At 40.8% G+C, this 21,615-nt stretch overlaps 1 protein-coding gene across 1 annotated transcript in view; it reads right to left on the reverse strand.

Annotated features, from left to right (window-relative positions):
* Nucleotides 1-21,615, reverse strand: part of NRCAM (neuronal cell adhesion molecule) — a 267,174-nt gene that overhangs the window by 142,889 nt on the left and 102,670 nt on the right. The window lies entirely within an intron of this gene.

The following is a 21,615-nucleotide window of genomic DNA, read 5'->3' on the forward strand; positions in this document are numbered from 1 at the left end:
CTGCAACCCTCCTCCCCTCAGCCTGAATGTTTCCTTTGCAAATATTCCAGCTGAGAATTAGCCAGAAAAGGACAGCATGGACGGGGAGGACCACAATCCCAGCTGAGCACATTCGGTCTCATTTTTTTAGGCAACCAATTCAGGGACATCCATGGTCTTCTAAGGGAGGATTTGTGGCTTTTGGGACTTTGGACTTTTGGAAACAGAAGTCATACTATCAACCTCTGAAAAACCTCTCAGAGAAGCGAAACAAGTGTCAATTCAGGAACTCCTGGCTGCACTCAAATATTGAGACAACTATGAATTGCAAAGCCATTCTATTAATGGAATAAAAAGATGTGTAATCATCTCAGATGTTTTAGTTTATGCACGTGTTAGAAAATATCTTCTGCATTAAGTTGCAAAAGCTTTATCTTCATTACATGTAAAACCACTCAATAGACTGTCATTGGCTCTGATGCAATGACATTTTATCAAGACAAAAGGTTAATGTTGTGGAGGTCAGTGATTCTCCTCTGGAATTAAAAACTCTACAGGTGTGTAGGAAAGAGTCTACAAGGATTGGAAGCTATGTCTACAATAACAATTCAACTAAATGAATATACCAAACATTTAAAATGTATCTGTCAATAGACTGGCTAAATCTAAATAAGGAAACAAGAATTAATGTAAATAAGCCATGTTTCCTACCAGGAGGGATCTCAGTCCACGTGCTAATGGGAAAAACAGAACTTCCACCAGCCGCCATAAAAAGAAGTATTTATAGAGTATATTATGAAACCGCAAAATAACAATTGATTCTATAAGGGAGCATCAAGGAAGGCTTTCCACAGGAGATAACACTTGGGTTAAACCTTGACGATAGGTAGAAAGGGCATTCTGAGTCGAGGAAAGGACAGGAACCAAGGGATGGCGATGACAAAGTGGGTGGTGTGTCCCCGCCGGCAGAACAAGAGAGCTACAGGCACAGCGATGGTGTGAGGCAGGGCATAGGGCAAAGAGGGGAGGCTGCAGAGGTCACATGTAACCAAAGGGCCTTGAGCACCAACCAGTTAGTGAGCCTGGACTTGAGCTGGAGAACAGTGCAGGCCCACTGAAGGTGTCAGACCAGAGGAAAGAACAGTTGTCAGTGGTGTGGGTAACTGGCCGAGAGAGAAGAGGCTGGAAAGGGAGGCTGCTTTGGGGGTGTATCAGTCACCAACATACAAGGCTGCTTGCTGGCTTCCAGGGGGAACCCCTGCCTCTTCCCAAAGCCCACCCTTAAGATGAATTAGGAAGCACAGACGGAAAACTGATTTAGGGCTAAGAACACAGATTTGGCCATGACATCTGACATCACTGCAAAATAAAAAAATAATCTTTTTATCTTCTTAAGGGAATGATTTTCTGACCTTTCATTGTCCTAATATGTGAACGCACTTTTATAGGTGAACTTGATCAGGTCAGCAGGTTTACGTGGGCTTGTTTCCCTCCCCTCCACTGAGCCATCCCTCCATCGGTCCGTGTCCCTCTCCCCCAGGGCAGCACGGCTCTGCTTCTGGCCCTGCCCGGACCTGAGGCAGGTGGAGCGGCCCAATGCCTTGCTTGACACTAGGGAAACCCCTCCTCCTGCGCCCTTTTTTTCTGTTACGGGAGGTGGGCCTTCACTTGTCTTTCTCTTCACATTGCAGTGTCGATGTACGACACTGGTTTGGGCTTAAGGGAATCGGACCCTGCCTAATGGAAAGCGTTGCTTCCAGGGCATTACTCACTTAGGGGAAAAGGAGCTTGTCACCTGTTCCCGTGTAGAGTAACAGAGCTCTGCACCGGGACCCAAGCCCGAGGCTTCAGCTACTGATGCGCTTGCACTTTGTCTTGCTTTGTCAATGTCCTCATTACAAGCATCTCCTCTGGCGACCTCATAGGTGAGCAGAATGTAAGCGTTCTTGGGTCCACTGGCCAAAATACACCACAATCCTTTATCTCCAAAAAACCATGGTAAGGTGGCTACACAGCTCGTGTGTGTGTGTGTGTGCGTGTCTGTGTGTATAACTGAAATCACCAAACTGTACACCAAAGACTAACATGACACTGTAAATTGACTATACTTCAATAAAAATTAAACAAAACAAAATAAGATAAAGTAAAATAAAATAAACCACATTAAAGTGAGAAAAGGGTAGCCCATTCCTTCCTTCTTAAAGTCCTTTTCTACAATGAATTTCTGTTTGGTAAATTCTAGAGAAACTTAGAAAGTGCTTTAGTTTGCTGAACCAAGCCCTTTAAAGAAATCTTCCCCCTAACTATTTGGCACCCTCACTGTGGCTGAAACACCTACACCACCTTGCTGTGAAGCTACAGCTGAAAATCTCTATCACAAATGACTGGAGGCTAAGCTCAAATTGGGGGGTAAGTCAATTAAAGACACTTCAATAAAATTAATTTTTACCTGGAAGAGACAAGGAACTCATGTTTAATAGGCTACACTCTGCCCTGGACAAGCAGGGGACGCACCAGTTCCTTAAGTATCATGATCGCTTTGACACGGAGGCAGAAAGTGAAGCACAGAGAGGTGAAGCAGACAATCCTAGTCACACAACCAGCAAGTCAGACACAGGAAACGCAGTACTGCCTGCGTCTGAGTCCCAAACCTGTGCCTCCCCTGCTTCACCGCATGGCTTCTGGGAGAGGAGAGGACAAACTTGGAGTGGGGGTGCTACTGAGACTCACGGGGCGGGGAGTAAAAGTGGAAGGTGTCAGAAAGAGTGGTCAGACTGAGAGGGAGGCATCAAAGAAGCCAAGAAATAGGAGGGTCAGGAAGGGGTCAAAACCTGCAGGAAGGACCCCAATGGGGAGAACTCAGGAGGTGTCTGTGGCTCATCGTCCCGCAGTCCTGGGCTGGGACTACCGGCACCTCACCTCCCGCCCTGACACGAACTGTGGTTTCCAGCTTTCAGTGACATTTACCGCATTAGCTTTTCTATGCCCCTCTGCCAGGTGTACTTTCTATTAACAGTGGCTCCCGGAAAGGGCAGGTATGAAAGTACTCCTGGATATAGTGTGGAAGATGTTCTCAACATAAATTTTAAAGAGGAGGCAAAGGACTGTGGTTCTTCTGATAAGTTTGTGGTTCTTTTGAAAAGTTTTTAGAATAATTCAAATTCAGGGCTTTTAGTATAATTCAAATTCTGCCCTGAAAAGAACACGTATGCCATTTCACACAGGTACGGAGTCCAGCAGGCACTGCGTGGGGAAAATGACTTCATCCTTGCTTATGTGTACTATTGTAACGGCACTGCCTCATTTCCAACCTCCCTGTGATGATTTAAACCCTCAAGCCTTTGCAAAGACCATCAAAAGACTACGTATTAATTGTATTACCATGCCAGCAACTATGCCAAACATTTCTAGGGGATGGATTTTTGTGACATTCATTACTCTGACTTTGATAACTGTGTCAACGGACTTTCAGCACTCGGAAACACGCTCAGGTCGATAGAATAGGGTAACAGATCACGGCTGAGGATTATTTTTCCAATAACAAAGTAACAATTTAATTTTTTTTTATAAAAATACAATCAAGTTATCCCATTAAATAAAACCAGTCCCAAGTCAAAGGTCAAGATGAGACCTGATGTAATTTAAAAGTCGCCTTCAGAAAAGATGAATGACATCTAGGTGGAAAATGTAACAGATGCAAAGGCCACGGTTCACACTATAAACCAATTACAACAACAGCGATTCAGTGGTGCGTAAGTATAATACTAAAAAATTCCAATAATTCAAGAAAGTGAGTACTTGCCTCTGCCACTCATAGAGAAATAAAATAATACACTTCCTAATTGCTCCAAAATAAATCAAACTGTTGATTGGTGTGAATATTTGGCAGGATTCTTGTTCTGGTTTTATTTGTTTTAAAGTAAGAATTCGTCATGTTCAGTACATCCAAAAATCTACTTTGCAAACACTGTGACATAAAAAATACCAGCAAGCAAAAACTCTCAAAATCTCATTTAGTTTATACTCTCCGGCACAATCGTGAGGACATTAGAGATGCTTCCTCTTTGGTTTCTGTGAGGTCAGTTTCTAAAAACTGGCCTTACTGATAATAAAGCAAAGGGTAGATTACATTAAAATATCAAGCATTTGACCCCCTCAAGCCAATTCTGTTTTCCACTTGGCAATTATTTCCACTCTTAAAAAAAAAAACATAGCTGAGAAGCACTTTTTTTGAACACCAATTCTGAAAACCTTACATGTAACAGTCTGTTTATACAGCTGAGCTCTCATGGATTTACACAGCATACGGAATCGTTTTGTGCTTTTATCACTAGAAAATGACTGTAATGTACAAACATACTTCTTGATTTTTGGTCTGAACAAAACTTCCGTAGTATCAGTCATGGACTAACTCCCTGACTCTTCTTTTTTTCTTAACTTCCTGCCTTTGACATGATCCTTGGACTGAATCTGGGGCTTATTCATACTTATTAACTGGAGAGAAAAGGATAAACAAACAACCCCGTTAAAATTGGCGTTGATCTTTGGTTTCTCTGGGGCCTGCCTGTCACCCAGCAGCCTGATTCAGCTGGGCATGGCAAACAGCCACCATCATCTTGAAACGCCGTAATTCCCATTTCAGCAGCTTCTGAAACAAAATACATTTCGAAAAACAGAGTATGGTCTGAAACAAAGCAAGCTCTCTAACTAGTACCTCACCAAGACGGCACCTGGAGGGGCCCACCTCTACCACAACCTGGCTGGCAGGGCTTCTAGGGGATCAGGGTCTGGCTTCTAATCCCAAGCTTAGCATCAAGTTCAGCCTGCCCGTGGTAAGACTAACAAAGTTGCTGGGACTTGGGGTCCACTCCATGACCTCTGAAATGTCGGGTGGAGCAAGACAAGGATTCATTCTGATGGGAAACGTGCAGGCGAACCAATGTGAGTCCTGCCTTCCCTTTCAGAGAAAGGCAGCCATTGCTCCCTCGAGAAATCAAACTAAACAGATTGAAGACAGACCACCCCCAGAAGCGCTGGGCTGTTTCAGGCGACACCATCATATGCTACCTTGTGGACCGGTGCAAACAACCAACAGTGAGCAAATGACCTTGATGCTGGACAGATGTCATCTTGGTGTCTGGCAATCATGCTGTCACATACACATTGTAACACTTCACAGTACCAAGCACATGGCATATTTCATGGTTTTAATAGGAAGAATAACTGTAAGTAGAAACTTGGAAACCCAGACTGCAGTAATGCTAGCTGTCCACCAGAGACCATTGTCCCTTCTGCCACATAGAGTGGCTTTGAGCAGAGCATCCAGAGTCTCCATGTCCAGTTCCCCTTGTATCTGGGCAAGACCCTGAGACGTAAGGGAGCTAACATGTATCACTTCTTTGCCCAGATGTGGAGGAAGCAAGTGTGTCTTTTCCACACCTCTTATCTGCCTACTGCTGGCTGGATGTCAATGCTCAGCATGACTCTGCAAATCCCATGGCCCAGCCTCTGTCAGTGCAGGTCCCTGAAGGGTGACAAGTGGAAACAGCTCTGGACTGTTACAGGAGCTGAAGAGGAATTCTAATTCAGTGAAGTTATACAGTTCAGGCGTTTGTTACAGCAGCTAGCTCTGCCCTACCTCATGCAGTCAGCATGTCAAGAACACAACAGAAACTGTACATTGAATCTAGTCCTCACTGGTCCTTTCCCTGTGTCCATAATCTAAAAGGAACAGATTTAGTTTAAAAATATTAGTGTATCCAGAGCAGTCGAGCAAAAGTGATGAAAGGGTACTAAACAAGTGCCCTTAAAGACAAAGTAACAGTGTTTACTTCACCTAGGGAAGGAAAAGCTCAAAGGAGGCTGGTTAAACTGCCAATGAAAATACGAAGGTCCTAAAATTTTTAAGCAGATATTGAGAAACTATTTCTCCACTTCACTGAATATAAACAAAACTAATACAGAAGAACTACATGATGGTATATTAAATAACAGTGTACCTAGAACATGGGGAAGATGGGAAAGAAAGTTTTTGAGGGAATCTGATTCAATAAGAGTCTGCAAAGCTGGAAGCCTACTTGTCTAACAGGCAGCCCCAGGGGGTTCTGATGTCGTGGTCACGGGCCACGCCAGGAGCAGCGTGGTAATGACAGTGAAACAGTGAAGGTTCTGTGAGGTTGTCAAATTTCCTTCCTAGAAGAAAGTAGAATGGGGAAGTTTCACATTCACAGGGTGGAAAACAAACTCTGTTGACAAACTTGTGCAAGTAAGACATGATTTCAGTCCTTGAGCAGCTCATGGTCTTAGGACAGTGATCATGAAGGTATATCTGTGTGTGTGTGTGTGTGTCTGTGTCTGTGTCTGTGTGTCTGTGTGTGCAGAGTAGGTGGTGATGAGAAGGAGGAGAAGACAAAGATGATTCTGGGTTAACTTGGGCAAGACAAGATCTCATCCGTGGGTGTTCAGATGTTCCCCAGTGTGGCCCCAGGTACCCCAGTCTCTCCTGAGCATCCTAGTCCTGGAGCACAGTCTCCAGATAACATTACCACCAACCAAGATGCAGAATGAAAAGGATATTCAAGAAGCAGAAACAGCTCATGTTTACATATTTTACATATCAAACTTCCATGATGCAAAGAAAATATTCTAAGGCAAATCCAAAAAAAAAAAAAGTTTTATAAAATCACACGGCTCTATGGGGAGTTCCATGGGCAGTCTCAAACTGGGATGATGAAAAAGTTCTAGAGATGGATGATGGTCATGGTCATACAACAGTGTTAATGTTGAACTGAACTGTATGTACACTTAAAAATGGTAAAAATGGTAAATTTTATGTTATATATATTTCACCACAAAAAATACAGTTATAGACTTCCTTCTAACTCTGTAAGGTAATGTATATAATAGGATAGTTGCAAGAAAAAAAATTCAAATTACACCTTACACTCTCCCATTAATACTTCCTGTGTCCTTGAAAAGTCAGGGAAACATTAATTTATTCAACAAACATTTAATGAGCAACTGCTACGGCCCAAACACTGTTCTAGGCACTGAAGACAGAGCATGAACAGAACAGAACAAAGCCCTGATCTCAGAGAGTATTTATTTATTCATCTGCCCATATGCTCAACAAATATTTACTTAATGTCTATCACTTGCCAAGCTCTATGCTGGGCACCAGAAATAGAATGGTGAGAAAAACACAGAAACATTAGCACATCACACTCTTCCCTGCCCTCATGAAGCTTCTAGGCACCTGTAGGAGACAGATTAGACCCAACAATCACAGAAATGAATCTAAAATATCAACTCTGAAAAGTTGTCAAACCAGAGATGCGTGGAGCTCCCAGGGTGCAGTGGTGGGAACCTGCTTAGTCAAGGAGGTTGGTCTTTCTAAAGAGAACGATGATGGAGCTAAGCTGTGATGAACGGGGCTGGAGAGAAACAGTGTGACCTGAGCGGAGCAGAGGGCAAGGGGGCGGGCAGTGAGGCTGGAGAGGCAGCCAGGGGCCGGCCACGCGGAGCCCTGGAGGTCTTTCCATCTCCACCCAAAGGACCGTGGGAAGCCACCAATGTACCTTAAGGAGGCTGGGGGGTGGGAAAGGGATGAATTAATCAGAAATAATACTTATTTTGACGCTCTAACAACTTTAAAACAAACAACTTAAAATGAGAGCAAAAACAAGTGAATTTAGTTATAAAAATAAGTGACACTCTGAAGCTTTCAAATAAAAGGTAGTATTTAACATATCAAAGAATTGTCATGATAGATGTGAAATTAGCAACAGCACTCCAATTTTTCATTCTTTGGTGTTGATCAAAACCCAGAGTCTCTAAAGGTCCTACTGTGGAATCTGCTAATGGAATTGAATTTGATTAAAAGTGAGTCACCTGAATTTGCCAGCCTGGGAAATTAAGCTGCCCACACTTGATTAGTACTGTTTAAAGTGGACACTCAATGGAGGAAAAAGAGTGACGATTTGATCAAAGAAATGAAGGGTATTAAACTTCACAGAATGTGACTACCTGGGCACCTTTCACTGACGTGTAAGGTGGGAACGGGACAGCTAACTAAACGTTGCACTAACTTGACTAACATTTAAGAACTTGAACAAAGAATCAAACAGACAGATAGCCTTTCTTCCTTTGAAAAATGGTTATCAATGCTAATATATTCTGTTGAATGGGAAAAAAAATTCAGACTGGCATGATGCTGTGTGTTAATAGCAGATATATAAGTAAAAGGAAAAACGCCACCTTTTGTATGTAATCGCGTTAGCCATATGCTTCCCATTTTAATTTGCACAGATTTAAACATTCAATAAGTAGGTGACAGACACTTCTGCATTTCAAATTCTGGGCGAAAATACGAGTACGGAAACATCAAACTCTTGATTGTGTAGTGAGCTGCTCTGACCCCTGAACAACATGGTACCTCCCAGGCTATCCCTTAAAGTTCAGAAAAGCTGTGTAGACTTGACCCATATAATCTGCACAATTCACCTTTTCACCAGACAGTCATTATACAATTCAGATCTGTCAATCCATTGTTCTGCTTAAATTGCCTCAAGAATGCAACATAGATAGCCAGGAGAATGAGCCCAAGGAAGCTTTAGCTACGTTTGATTATAAACTGCCGAAGCCCCGGTGATTTTACAGGTCCTGAGAACTAAGGCTTATTCGCAGAGGCTTCTGCTACTATGGTTTTGTGGGACTCAGCCTTACAGAGATCTTAATTTTCAAGTTTAATCTGATTTGATTTAAAATCTATTATATTGCTCTATCAATTTACATTTTGGACTGATGAATTTTAATACAACTGGGTACAAAACATTTTTAAATTGCACGTGTGGAGTTTTGATTTTTAAAGCAAAGTTTTAAATGTCCAATTAAATTGCCACTGGTAGCAAAGCTGTAGTTTGTATTCATAGCAGATGTTAAAAATAGTAAGTCAGATTGTAAAGAAAGGGGTAAAAATGCAATAAATCAGATTTCAGAACAGCAAAGGAGAATGAATGCATTTCCCATAAAAGGAAAGGGAGAAAATCTTTTTTTAAAAAAATTAAAAGAATAGTTTGGCTGTGCGTTTTTGGTTACTGTTGGCACTAAACAATCTCACTATAGAGATGAAATGAGGGTTGAAAAACTTTCAAACATTGGAATAAAGACTAGACTTCTTTTTTTTTTTTTACTATCAGTTTTCAAAGTGGGCAAGTCATTTTTGTTTCAAAATTCTCTGGTCTCCTACTCTTTCTGATACAGACATGCACTCACAAGGAGTCTCCGCACTTTTATCTTCCTCCGTAACTTCCTGAGTAGTTGCCACGCTCACTGAACTGCATTTGAGGTTTTTTTCATAACACTGCTCTGGAAGGAAAAAGGAATGAACCACAACAGACACCAAACTCAGAGGGTTCCAAATACAACTCTGGAGCTTCAGTGATGTTCATCCTGTGTTTCCCATGATATTGAATGGCACCCGGGACCTAATGAGGATCTGGGCTCCATCTCTTGGTCATCTATGCAAGCACTGATTTTCAATTTTAGCTATATTGATTTTTTGAACCAAAGAGAACTTTCTGAGCATCAAAAGATAGCGAAACAAAAAGCAAAGTAATGAAATAGGATTTAAATTACGGCTTGAGAGGAGCCCCCAGTCACACGGAAGCCTACCAAGACTGATTTCTCCCTGAACAGTGTGGTCCAGTCCTGGTCGATATCCACACGGCTTTGGGAGTCTCAGCTCTCTCGGTCCTCCAAATCAGTCTCCCAATTTGAGAATGTGAAACCCCGGTCTTACGGAGATCCGGAATACTATTAGTTCCAGGTCACTGACCAAAGTTAAGCCCAAATATGAAGCTGTCCATTTAAAGAGAGGTCATCTTTAATGCGACATGACCTGTATTAAATGAACCATTATTTCTAAATAAAGCAATCAAATTATGAATTCAATAGCTTACCAGGTGACATTACGCAAATTACTTCCTCTCTGTGTACAAAATGGGGTTAATCAGCCTGCCCTAGCTCTTAAAGGTCTCTGGGGACAATTCATTTAGGAATTGTCTAAGTGCTGTATAAATGTTACTGGTGTTACGAAAGCTCGGTTTTATTGTCATTGGAACACCACCATCATAAAAAGGAATTCAGAGGTTTAGTCAGAGGTGAATTAACAAAGTCTATGCTAATAATACAAGTGCCCTCTGACCCTGGAGCACTGAGCTTGAAAAATCACACAGATCAGAATGTAAATGAAATTTGCATTTTCAGAGATAGTTTTTGTTAATTTATTTGCTATTCAAATCCTTTGCTTGAGAACCATTTCTTTGGAAGCAAAACAACTATTCCATTTTCAATTTCCACCTCTTTTTCTCCCTTTTTTTGTATTCACACTGCTATCCTTGGTATCATTTGTATCAAAGCATGACACTGGAGGCATCCAAGGCCTTTCTCTCTGAATCAACTGTCTGGCAACACCCAGGAAACATGCCTGTCATTAGACATGGGTTGTGTAGACACCAAATTTATTTCATTTTAATTTTTTTTAATTACATGATTTCCAGACTTTCATTACTTTAGAGAAAGTAAGTTCTCTTTCCCTGGTGAAATTTCCACGATTCATTTGGTTTTTTAAAAAATTTTTTAACAGACACACATTACTATATATAAAATAAACAACAAGGACCTACTGTACAGCACAGGGAACTATATTCAATTTCTTGTAATACTATATAATGGAAAAGAATCTGAAAAGGAAATATATATATGTATGTATATGTGTAACTGAATCACTTTGCTGTGCTGTACAGTAGGACCTTGTTGTTTATCTATTTTGTATACAGTAGCTTGTATCTGCTAATCCCAAACTCCTAATTTATCCCTCTTGCCCTTCCCCTTTGGTAACCCTAAATTTGTCTTCTATGTCTGTAAGACTGTTTCTGTTTTGCAAATAAGTTCATTTGTATTTTTTTTTTTTTTGGATTCCACATGTGATATCCATGATTCACTTGTTTATTTGACAGATAGTTACTGAGTCCCCAGTAGGCACCAGGCACTGTCCCAGGTGCTGGAAAAAGCAGTGAATCAAAAGGGCAGAAATCCCTGCTCTCCTGTAGCTTACAGTCTAGTAGGTGAAGACAAGTAGTAAGCAAAATAAATAACTCAATAAATAGCATATGTTAGAATGAAAAACAAAGCATGGTGAGAGGCTGGGAGTGCAGAGATGGGGCAGTATTGCCATCTTATATATGATGGTCAGTGGAAAACACCTCGAGAAGATGCCATCTGAGTTAAGATCTGGGGGAAGTCAGTACGAGAGCCGTTGAGGAAGGGCTTTGCAGGTAAGGCCAGCGTTCCAGGGAAATGCAAAGGCCCTGAGGCAGGAGTTTGCAAGTTTGAGCAGTGAGAAGGTCAGGGTGGCTGAAGGGAATGAGCACCAGAGAGAAAAGTAGGAGATGAAGGCAGAGATGGTACCAGATGAAATAGGGCTGGAATATTACTGCAAGGTCTCTGGCTTTCTGAGTGAAACAGAAAGCCCTTGAGAAGTTCTGAGCAGAGGAATGACATGACCTGATTTTCCTCTTAGAGACTGGAACAGGCTGTATTGAGAACAAGCTAACGGGGAGCAAAGTAAAGGCAAGACCATGTCAAAGGCTACTGCAATGGTTCAGAGCAGATGTTAGTGGCCTGATCCAGTGGGGACGGCACATGGGTAGAGTTTCACAGCTTTCAATTAGTAATCATATCCTTCTTCATCCTGCTGTGGTCTCTCACTTCAATGACTTCACTCTCTAAGAAAGTATCTTTTTCTTTAAAGCATCATTCCCTTCCATGCCCTCCCTGTCAATAATAACAATGCTTCCCCTCCCATCAGCCCATCTTAGATAGGGTCAAACCATGACATATTTGGATGCAGTCAAATCAGCAAGTAAACTACTGTTAAAAGATAAACTGAGGCATATTAAAAAATTTTAAGAGTTCATTATGTGAGATAAAACCTATTCAAATCAGGCAGCATCCAGTCTAGCAGACAGAAAGGCGCTCCGAGGAGCTGCACAAAACGAAAGACTTTTACAGGCAGAAGGAAGCAGGAACACGGAAGCTCTATTCAGCCAAAAAGCGGGCTGGTTATTGCAAAGTCACTTTCCTTTCGGGGATGGCAGGGGTCTGTCCGGCAGGGGACCTCACTAGTGCTGATCAGGCGATTCCTGATTGGCGTGTTTAAGATTCCATTTCTGGGAGAGCCAAAATTGTAATTAAGCCTCTGTTTGGTGACGAGAGGTGTAGCATCAGTGACTCCATCTTGGGCCCACTGTCTTATTTGTAACGCTACTCTCCAAAAGCACAATGACTTGACAGGGTTCTACTGAAGTTCTCAGTAAAGACACCTGCCCCTCTTCAACAAGCACTGCATTCCATATAGACGACTGGGGAGTGAAAGTCCCCATCTGAAGGGGCGGGGGCGAGGAGGGACTGGAGCGGGCACAGAAGTCGGGGATGAGGCCAACAGCTCTACAAATCTGTTGGCATGCTGAGTCCCACCAGTAGTGCACAAAAACACTTTTGAAGCAAATTATGTCCTGTTTTCATAAGCTCTTATGTCCGTATGAACCAAATAAATGCTCGCTGTGTTTTAACTTCTGTGTTTGTGAAGTTGAATAACTTAAAAAAAATCTTTAGCTGGAGCCACTATAATCAGATACCATGTACCAGGCAAACCGAAGTCCTGAGCCCTGATTGCCGAGAAACAAGGACAGACATTCCCTTCTCCAAACAGAAAGGAGGAGTCTGTCCATGTTCTCTTGAAAGGTGGTGGCACTGCCTACAGCCCAAAGAGAAGATTCTGAAACAGTCCTTCTGGGAAAAGGAGGAAATCACACCTGTCTTTTCAGCCAACCTAGAGGGAAAGTTCTTGGCAACTTCAGGACCTATGGTAAAGGAGGAATGTGTAACCAGACTTCTTAGATTACCATGGCATCTTGTCTAGGCAGATGGGAGTACCTCCCCTTTTTATTTGGGTCTCATTTTTTGCAGAAGAATTGAGAATGAGAATTTCATTCTATAAATAAAATGACATATGGCCTTTATGATTGGATTATTACTTTAAAGAAATTACCGCTTTTCTTCATTTAGGGTAACCTACCAGAAAAAAAAATACCTCGACATTTTTTTTAATTCAAGTTTGGTTGGTTTACAACATTGTGTTAATTTGTGGTGATTCATTTACACACACACACACACACACACACACACACATTCTTTTTCATTATAGGCTATTACAAGGCATTAAATGTAGTCCCCTGTGCTACACGGTAGGAATTTGTTGTTTACTTATTTTATATATAATAGTTAGTATTTACAAATCCCAAACTTCCAATTTATCCCTCCCCACCTCTTTTACCCCCTGGTAACCATAAGTTGTGTTCACTTCTGGGCATATATCTGGAGAAAACTCTAATTCAAAAAGACACATGCACCCCAATGTTCACAGCAGCAGTATTTACAATAGCCAAGACATGAAGCAACCTAAATGTCCATCAACAGATAATTGGATAAAGAAGATGTGATATATATATATATATAAATATAGAAGATATGATATATATGTGATATATATATATAATGGAATATTATGCAGCCATAAAAAGAATGAAATCATGCCATGTGCAGCAACATGGATTTACCTAGAGATCATCATACTAAGTGAAGTAAGTCAGACAGAGAAAGACAAATATCATATGATATCACTGATATGTGGAATCTCAAAAAATGGTACAAATGAACTTATTTACAAAACAGAGACAGACTCCTAGACATATAAAAACTCTTGACATTTAGAAAAGGATTTTTTTCCCTGAGTTGGAGCCCCTGCCCTGTGCTCCAGTTTCTCCAGTATTTGCATTCCCTGTTTCCGCATCTCTTTCAGGATTTGACTCCATGTCATCTTCTCGATGAGACCTTCTGTGGCTGCCCTGCCCCTAATGGCCACCTGCACTCAACCCCTGTCTCCTTTCCCTGCTTTACTGTTCTCCTCAGCACTAATCACCATCTAACATACTACATAATTTATTGATTTATTTTACTTACTGTCTTGTGTGCTAGAACATAGGCTTGACGAGGACAGAGATTTTTATCTGCTTTGTTCATGCTATACTATCAGTGCCTGGAACGATGCCTAACACATACATACAGATCAATGAAGGTCCACTGAATGAATGAAACAGCTCTACAGAGTGACCCAAGTTAACACAGTGTTAACTTGATATGTTAACTTGAAAAGATCAGCTGGGGCTAGCACATGCACAGGAAGTCTTTCTGGAAGGACGGGCAAGAGACTGATAGTATTTACCGTTGTGGGGAGGGCTTGGGGGAGAAATTTACATGTCATTTCACAGCTATATGTGCTATTTGTATCTTAGATCACTGGGATTTTTATCACTGCTCAGAGGTGTCTAGGTGATACGAATTACAGGATTTTTTTTAATTGACGTACAGTCGATTTACAATGCTGTGTTAGTTTCTGGTGTACAGTGTAGTGATTCAGTTATGCATATATTCCTTTTCATATTCGTTTTCAGTATAGGCTATTACAAGATATTGAATATGCTTCCCTGTGCTATAAAGTAGGAGCTGGTAGTCTTTTTTTATACAGGAGTTAGTGTCTTTAACTCAATTATGGGCTATTTTGAATTCTTTTTATTAGCTTCAATAGTAAGAAAACTAGTGAATGTTCATTTAAAATTGGTTAACCATATGTATGTGCACAAATCTACACATAAACAGATAAAATATGTTTGATGAGACATACAAAATTAATACAAAAAGATACTTCACATAGGTCTTCTGTTTATCGAGTGCTCAAAGATCTCAAATGTAATGGGATTAACCAACCTGGCTTGAGTGGTATATGTTGGCTCCAACGACAAGTGTAGCTAACAAGGACCTCCCAATAATCAGGGCACTCTGAACATGGAAGAAGGAGGCAGATAAGAGTGCCTTCTCACAATTTTATGTATGCCAATGACATGGTAGCGAGAATTTCAACTGGGACCAAGGCTTGAAAGCATTTCCATTTTCATTTGAATTTCCGGGCAAAGCTATTAAGCAATATAGCATCTAGAATGAGATTTCCTGAGAAAAATGAAAGGAAAGAGGAAAAGCAGAGGACAGCCAGGAAAGTCAAAGAGAAGCGCGCTGACAAAGTAGTCGAATTAAATGCGAGGAGCATATTTATTTAAAGAGAAGGAAAATTCAGAATGAAAAGAAGGCAGACAGGGCAAGTGAACTCAACTTGTTAAGAGCAAAGATAAATACTATTCTCAGTCTAATCCAGGGACATGAAGCCATGCAAGGTTTATCAATTTGACAGTTTATTTTCTGGAAATGAAATGGAAACATCAGGTTTGAGAAAGGGGCCCAGGAGTCCTATTTGTAATTAACAGGGACCTGCGGTGTCCAGGCACTGCAAATCTCTCAAAAGAAGCCAGGGACAAGGGAGGGAAGTACAAGGGAGGGAGACTTCTTTCGACAGAGGAAAGTTAGGAAGCACAAACTTCACGAATCAGGTTGCCTGTCCCTCTGTGATTCTGGTATCTTTTCTCCCTTTTCTCTCCCTCTCTTGATTTATTCTACTTTCCAACCAAGGGCTTTGATTTTACTTTTAATCTACCTAACACCAGCTGTTGCCAGAGCCTTCCTATTAAGGGGCTTAGTTCAAAGGACCTGATCATTTAAGTAAACATGGAGCACTCGGAGGCAACCCAGTGCTTTGGGAAGAGCATGGGTCTGAATGCCTGCGTCAGAACTCAGCTCTGCGTGTTCCTGGTGGGAGAGCTGGGGGCCCGCCGCTGAGTCTCACTTTCCTCATCCCTAAAATGGGGACAGCAAGACCCGCCCTCTCTAGAGATGATGGGTAGGAGGATCAAACTAGATAATGCCAACTAAGAAGCACTATAGAAAAACGCGATTTTTACAGGCGATTTTTTGTTATCTTACTATTGTAAATGGAAACTATGAACAACAACAACGACAAAGAGAAAACTGCCCAAGGAAACCAGCATGATGCCTTTCAATACGCTTACTCTCGGTCCAGCCGTGATAAAAGTCAGGTAACGGGTATTTTCAGGGGCATTTTCAAGGATGCAAAACTTTGCTGTGTGGGTACAATCACACCATGTTTCATTTCACGAGGTTCAAAAAGCGGAGAGACACTGAATATAATCTCACAGGTGGTCTCTGAAGATACCTCATGAGCTAATGCTACCAAATCCAATTACGGCATTTTTTAAAAAAACGTACCCCTAATCCAGCTTTTCTTCTTTTGACCACTGAACTCTCTGGCTTACAGGAGAATACAGAAAACTTGCAGGAAAGTCTCAAGCTAGTGCAGACAGAATGGCAATAGGATCCTTTTAACTAAAAAGGCAAATGGCAAAGCTTATACCACACTTTGTGCAGGAAAGTACTGCATTACACTATAAAGAACAACAGGGTAGTAGCCCATAATTAAAAAGAAAATGAAAACGAATATATGTGTGCATCTTTATGACTGAGACTTTAAGCTGTATACCAGAAATTGACACAACATTGTAATCTGACTGTATTTCAACTAAAAAAAGAAAACAAAACAACAGGGATGTAGCAAATAAGGAAAAATAAGGCCTGGCTGGAAAATCGTTTTCAGGTAATATCGAAATGGCACCATGAGACCACTAAGAACCAGTATCTATACACAGAATGACAAAATACATTAAAGTGACAGGTTAACACCTCCTTACAGCAAACATAAACCTGCTAGCATTTATTTTTCCCTCAACTGTGCTCACATTGGACTAGTAAAAAATACTTGAACTAAGTATGTCCTGCCCCACCCGAGTCTCTCTTTTAAGATATCACTTATACGTGGACTCTAAAAAAGAAGGTACAAATTTTATTTACAAGCCAGAAATAGACTCATGCACACAGAAAACAAACTATGGCTACCAAAGGGGAAAGGTTTGGAGGGGGAGGGCTAAATTAGGAGTTTGGGATAAATATATAACACTACTATATATAAAATAGATAAACAACAAGGTCCTACTGCATAGCACAAGGAACTATTTTCAATTTCTTAACAATAAGCTATAATTGAAAAGAATCTGAAAATATACGTGTGTGTATATGTATGCATGTATATATATAACTGAATCATATTGCTGTACACCTAAAACTAACATTACAAATCAACTGCACTTCAATAAAAAAAATAAAATTTAAAAAAGGGTTTAAGAAGCTACGTGAAAGATACTGATTTTTGATACAAACTCCGCAAACAAGATCAGTGCACACACACACACGCACACACACGCACACACCAAATCAATGAACAGAAACCAGAAAGTTTAAGACATACCTTTATAGTTGGCACACAATTCTTATTTTGGCTTCAGTTTTAAACAAAGCATTAAAGTGATACCTGAGTTGGGGAACAAAGGTCAGTCCCTCCCAATGAGCAGTCAAACATCACGGCCTCTCTGTACAGAAACCAGCACAGATCTTACCTTACAAATGAAGTTATCTTACTGCTTCTCGTTCCTTTCCAGGAGCAAAAGGAAAATCTCAAACAAAGTGCCCATCCCAGCACATTTCTGCAGATAAAACACTGGCAACCGATCCCTGCTGTGGCTGGACCCCATGCAGTAAGACGGTAAAGTCCTCTCCACGGCGTTCCAAAGCTGCTCACAACTCCGGGGCCTCCCAGGGTGATCAGCCTGGCTTTGTGGCAATACAATGGGGTTAAACATTGCCTCGGGTCCATTTAAAAGCCAGAGAAATCTGTTTAGTTGCTCAAAACTAGCAAAATGCACCGTAGGGTTATGATTTGGTAGTATCATTGTTTTAAAACTGTCACTGTCACACTTTCACGTATGAAGGGAAAGTGTAAGGTGTTACATGGTTTCCTTTTTTTTTAACCCTAGTATTAACTTGAAACGACATTTCAGAATTCCTAGCTGGTCACTGCTTAAATATTCTTTTTTTACAGGACAACTGCTTGAGACTGGCTTCTTTCAGCATCAGGACCTCTTCCTCCCACGGTCATTAGCATTTACCTATCCGAGCAGTAGAAAAAAAAAAAACTTTTAAAGGTTGGTTATACTTCTTCTTGTTAGCCAGATATTATTGATACATACGTGCACAAATAAAAATAATAAATAGTGAGCAGGTATTTTCATTTGAGTGCTAAGTTCATCAGGGTTATACTTTATGTTAGGAAGACCTGAAGAAAGGAATGGAAGGTATTCTGGAATGTGTTGGTACGGTATGACCCCACTGTTAGCACTGCCACAAATCCTTAAGCCCCCTGTTTTTGCTAACATTTCTAATGATTATTTTCCAGCTTCAAGGTTCTCTGAAAAGACTTCAAGAGGAGCAGGTTCATAAGTCATTCACTGGCTATGATTCAAGTCTAGAAAGTGTCCATTTACTAGATTTTTCAATTATAGTTATTCACTTTCTAAGAAGAAACCTAAAAACCTTGCTCCCCATTTATTACAGTGACTCTCATGAACAATGGGTGGATGTATTTCTTTGCAGCTCTTTTCAGCACTTCTCAAGACTTGCTCAGAATAATGCTTTTCTTCACAAAAGCACAACCAACATGTAACACAATCTCCTTCAAAGCATACTGTCAGGGAGATTAACAATACTTAAAACCACAGGACCTCTGAAACCCAACCAAGGAGAGACATCAGAGAACACGGACTGGGTCCTACTTCTGCACATCTGTTCTCTGCTTAACTTGTCCTAATTAGCTTTTTTTTTAAGCTGCATTTTATTTTTATTTTTTATTATTTTTTAAACATTTATTTTGAGGGGTAATTAGGTTTATTTATTTATGTTTAGAGGAGGTACTGGGGATTGAACCCAGGACCTTGTGAATGCTAAGCATGTGCTCTACCACTTGAGCTATTACTTCCTCCTCCATTAGCTTTGAATTATGCTTTAAAAAATCTTGAAACATATAAAATAATTTTCTGATTTATTTTCCACTCTTGTAAAAGATAAAAACAAGTAGAGAAAATCTTTAAAGTTGCTTCCCCCGATTACATATCTGCTGCTCTGCATATGTCATTAATGGACCAGCTGATGGGCAACAGAACAGAATCAGCTACCCAAGTCACCAACATGGCAAATGGTGCTGGTGGCAGAAAGCAGGCTAGAGAGTAGGACTGACCCTTGTTATCCCTTGGGGCATTTTCCAATCATTTCCTTGTAGTGAATTCTAAAAATCTAAACATTCCCATCAGAAAGGAGAATGTGCCTATGTCTTTCTATTAGTAGGTTAACATAACCTTTTCTTTTCTGAGTGAGCTATTCCCACAGGTAGAAAAAAGGCTTAGGCACTGAGCTGAAAGAAGGTTGTATTTTAAAGACCAGGATAAGGGCCTCTTAAAAATAGTGCTTTAACCTGGGCTTGTGTTCTGCACAGTAAGGGCTGAATGGAGGAGTGAGGAGTCTGATTACGCAGCCTGACCGAGCCTAATCAGAATTATTTCAGCACACCGCTTCCCTACAGCCGTTAAATGCTCAACGCCTCTGCGGGCCCATTTCTCGCTCTGTCTCCCACTGTGACCCATTACTTTTCAACAGGGGTTACTCAGTGGGCTTCTCAAAACAGTTTTTTGGTAAACAGAGGTCCTGGGTTTAACAGGCTTCTCAAAACCCTTCATCAAATCTGTTATGTTATGAGAAGAATGAGTCTTGTCCCACTTTAAAACAGCACCACCAGATGGCCATGCAGAAGGGGGCCTGTGGATGAATATAATTCTTTTACCTTGCAATACATTTTTATTAAGAAAAGTTGAAGTTGACAGCTAGCCCTCCTTCCCCAGAAGCTGCTCTGTCTTTGAAAATGTAACTTTGGATGTCTCATTTTCGATTCAGCACTATTAACCCATCATTCTGCTGAACACATCATTCTCAAAAAGGTAGCTCCGTTTTGGGGACCAGGTGACGGTGACTTATGGCACCAAAACGTCCATTCTGCTTTTGGTTTCCCATATCCAATCTCTCAGACTGTCCAGACTCAGCCACTTTCTGACGTGGAACTGATTTTCTATATGCTGTGACTTGGTACCATTTTAAGTACATAAAAATACTAGATGTGCTTTTTCACAGATACACTTCTTCATTTAAACCAAAAATGAGGCCTTGAAATTTTGATTACAATAGACACAATCAGAAAAGTTCAGTGTTTAAAAATTTACTTTCTACCCAAATTTTGTAGTTCAGAACATCATAACACATGTGTAGATATAGTCAACATTTGTGCCTCAGTTTCCTCAGCTGTAAAATGAGGATAATATAGCAACTTGCTCATAAAGTTAAATGATTAATATCTTAAATCACTCAGAACAGCGCCCAGCAGAGTAGATGCTATATGAGTGCTTGTATTAAATAAATAAAAATAAATCAGACGCCATCTGTAGATGAGCAAATGGTTCGTTCAGAATGGATGCGTTCTACCCTGAGCTATTAGCACACCCTCCTCGTCTTTATTTCTGTCATTATTCTGCAGGCTCCCATCTTTGCTCAAGTTCACATTCACTGCCAGTTTCCTGCAACATTTTGCAAGTTCTCCCGGTGCTTTTCTTCTGCATTCCTTCACAGGAAGGAAAAGGGAGGCAAATTAGCTGGCTGAATGTGACGTAAAGAATTTTGCTAAAGGAGGCCTAGAAACTGAATGGGGACGGTGAATTAATGAAGTGTTTCATTTCCCCAACCCTGAAATCTATGCTAAACCCACAAGCTCACAGGCATCAGCAGGCATGCTTCTCAAAGCTGCAGATCCACAGGGTGGAGACCAGTTAAGTGCCGTGTCATTTGGGGAAAGTGTCACAAGAGCCATCTGTTTCTGTAAATACAGTACAGAGACCCAGGGGCCCCACAGATAATTTGACGGCACAGCAGACTGGCATCCTACTGCTTTTTCCTAATTTACTGATAGGCAAAATGCCAAGATTCTAGGAAGGCAGGATGATGCTGAGTGAAGGAGGGAGAGAAAATGTTTTTGAGTTGAAGTGGTACCCTTTTAAATGTTTCCAGAGAACAGCAGAGATTGGTTTCTTTTGGAATCTGTCCGCCATTGAAACAGCAAAACATTTGTTCATTCTCAGCTCTGTCTCTTTCTCTCAACCCTCATCTCCCTCTCACCCCTGCCTCACCTGTTTAGAGTATATATAGATATTCCAAACCACTGCTTTTAAAAAAGAACTCTGGTATTGTTATAATTAAGAGTGATCTGGCTTGGATAAATCAGGGGTTGGGGATTAACAGACACACGTTACTGTATACAAAACAGTTAAACAACAAGGTCCTACTGTACAGCACAGGGAACTATATTCAATTTTTTATAACATCATATAAAGGAAAATAATCTGAAAAGAAAAAAAATACATATATATATATATATATATATATATATATATATGTACAACTGAATCACTTTGCTATACACCTGAAACTAACACTGTAAATCAGCTACACTTCAACAGAAATTTTTTCAAAGAAAAGAATGATTCTGTAAGAAAAGAGTTTTTGCAAATGAAAGCGGTGGAAATGCCGGGCACCTTTAACAAGAGTACTGAAAGGGGCCCGAATTGC

Source organism: Vicugna pacos, chromosome 7 (assembly GCF_048564905.1).
Source record: "Vicugna pacos chromosome 7, VicPac4, whole genome shotgun sequence".
NCBI lineage: Eukaryota > Metazoa > Chordata > Mammalia > Artiodactyla > Camelidae > Vicugna > Vicugna pacos.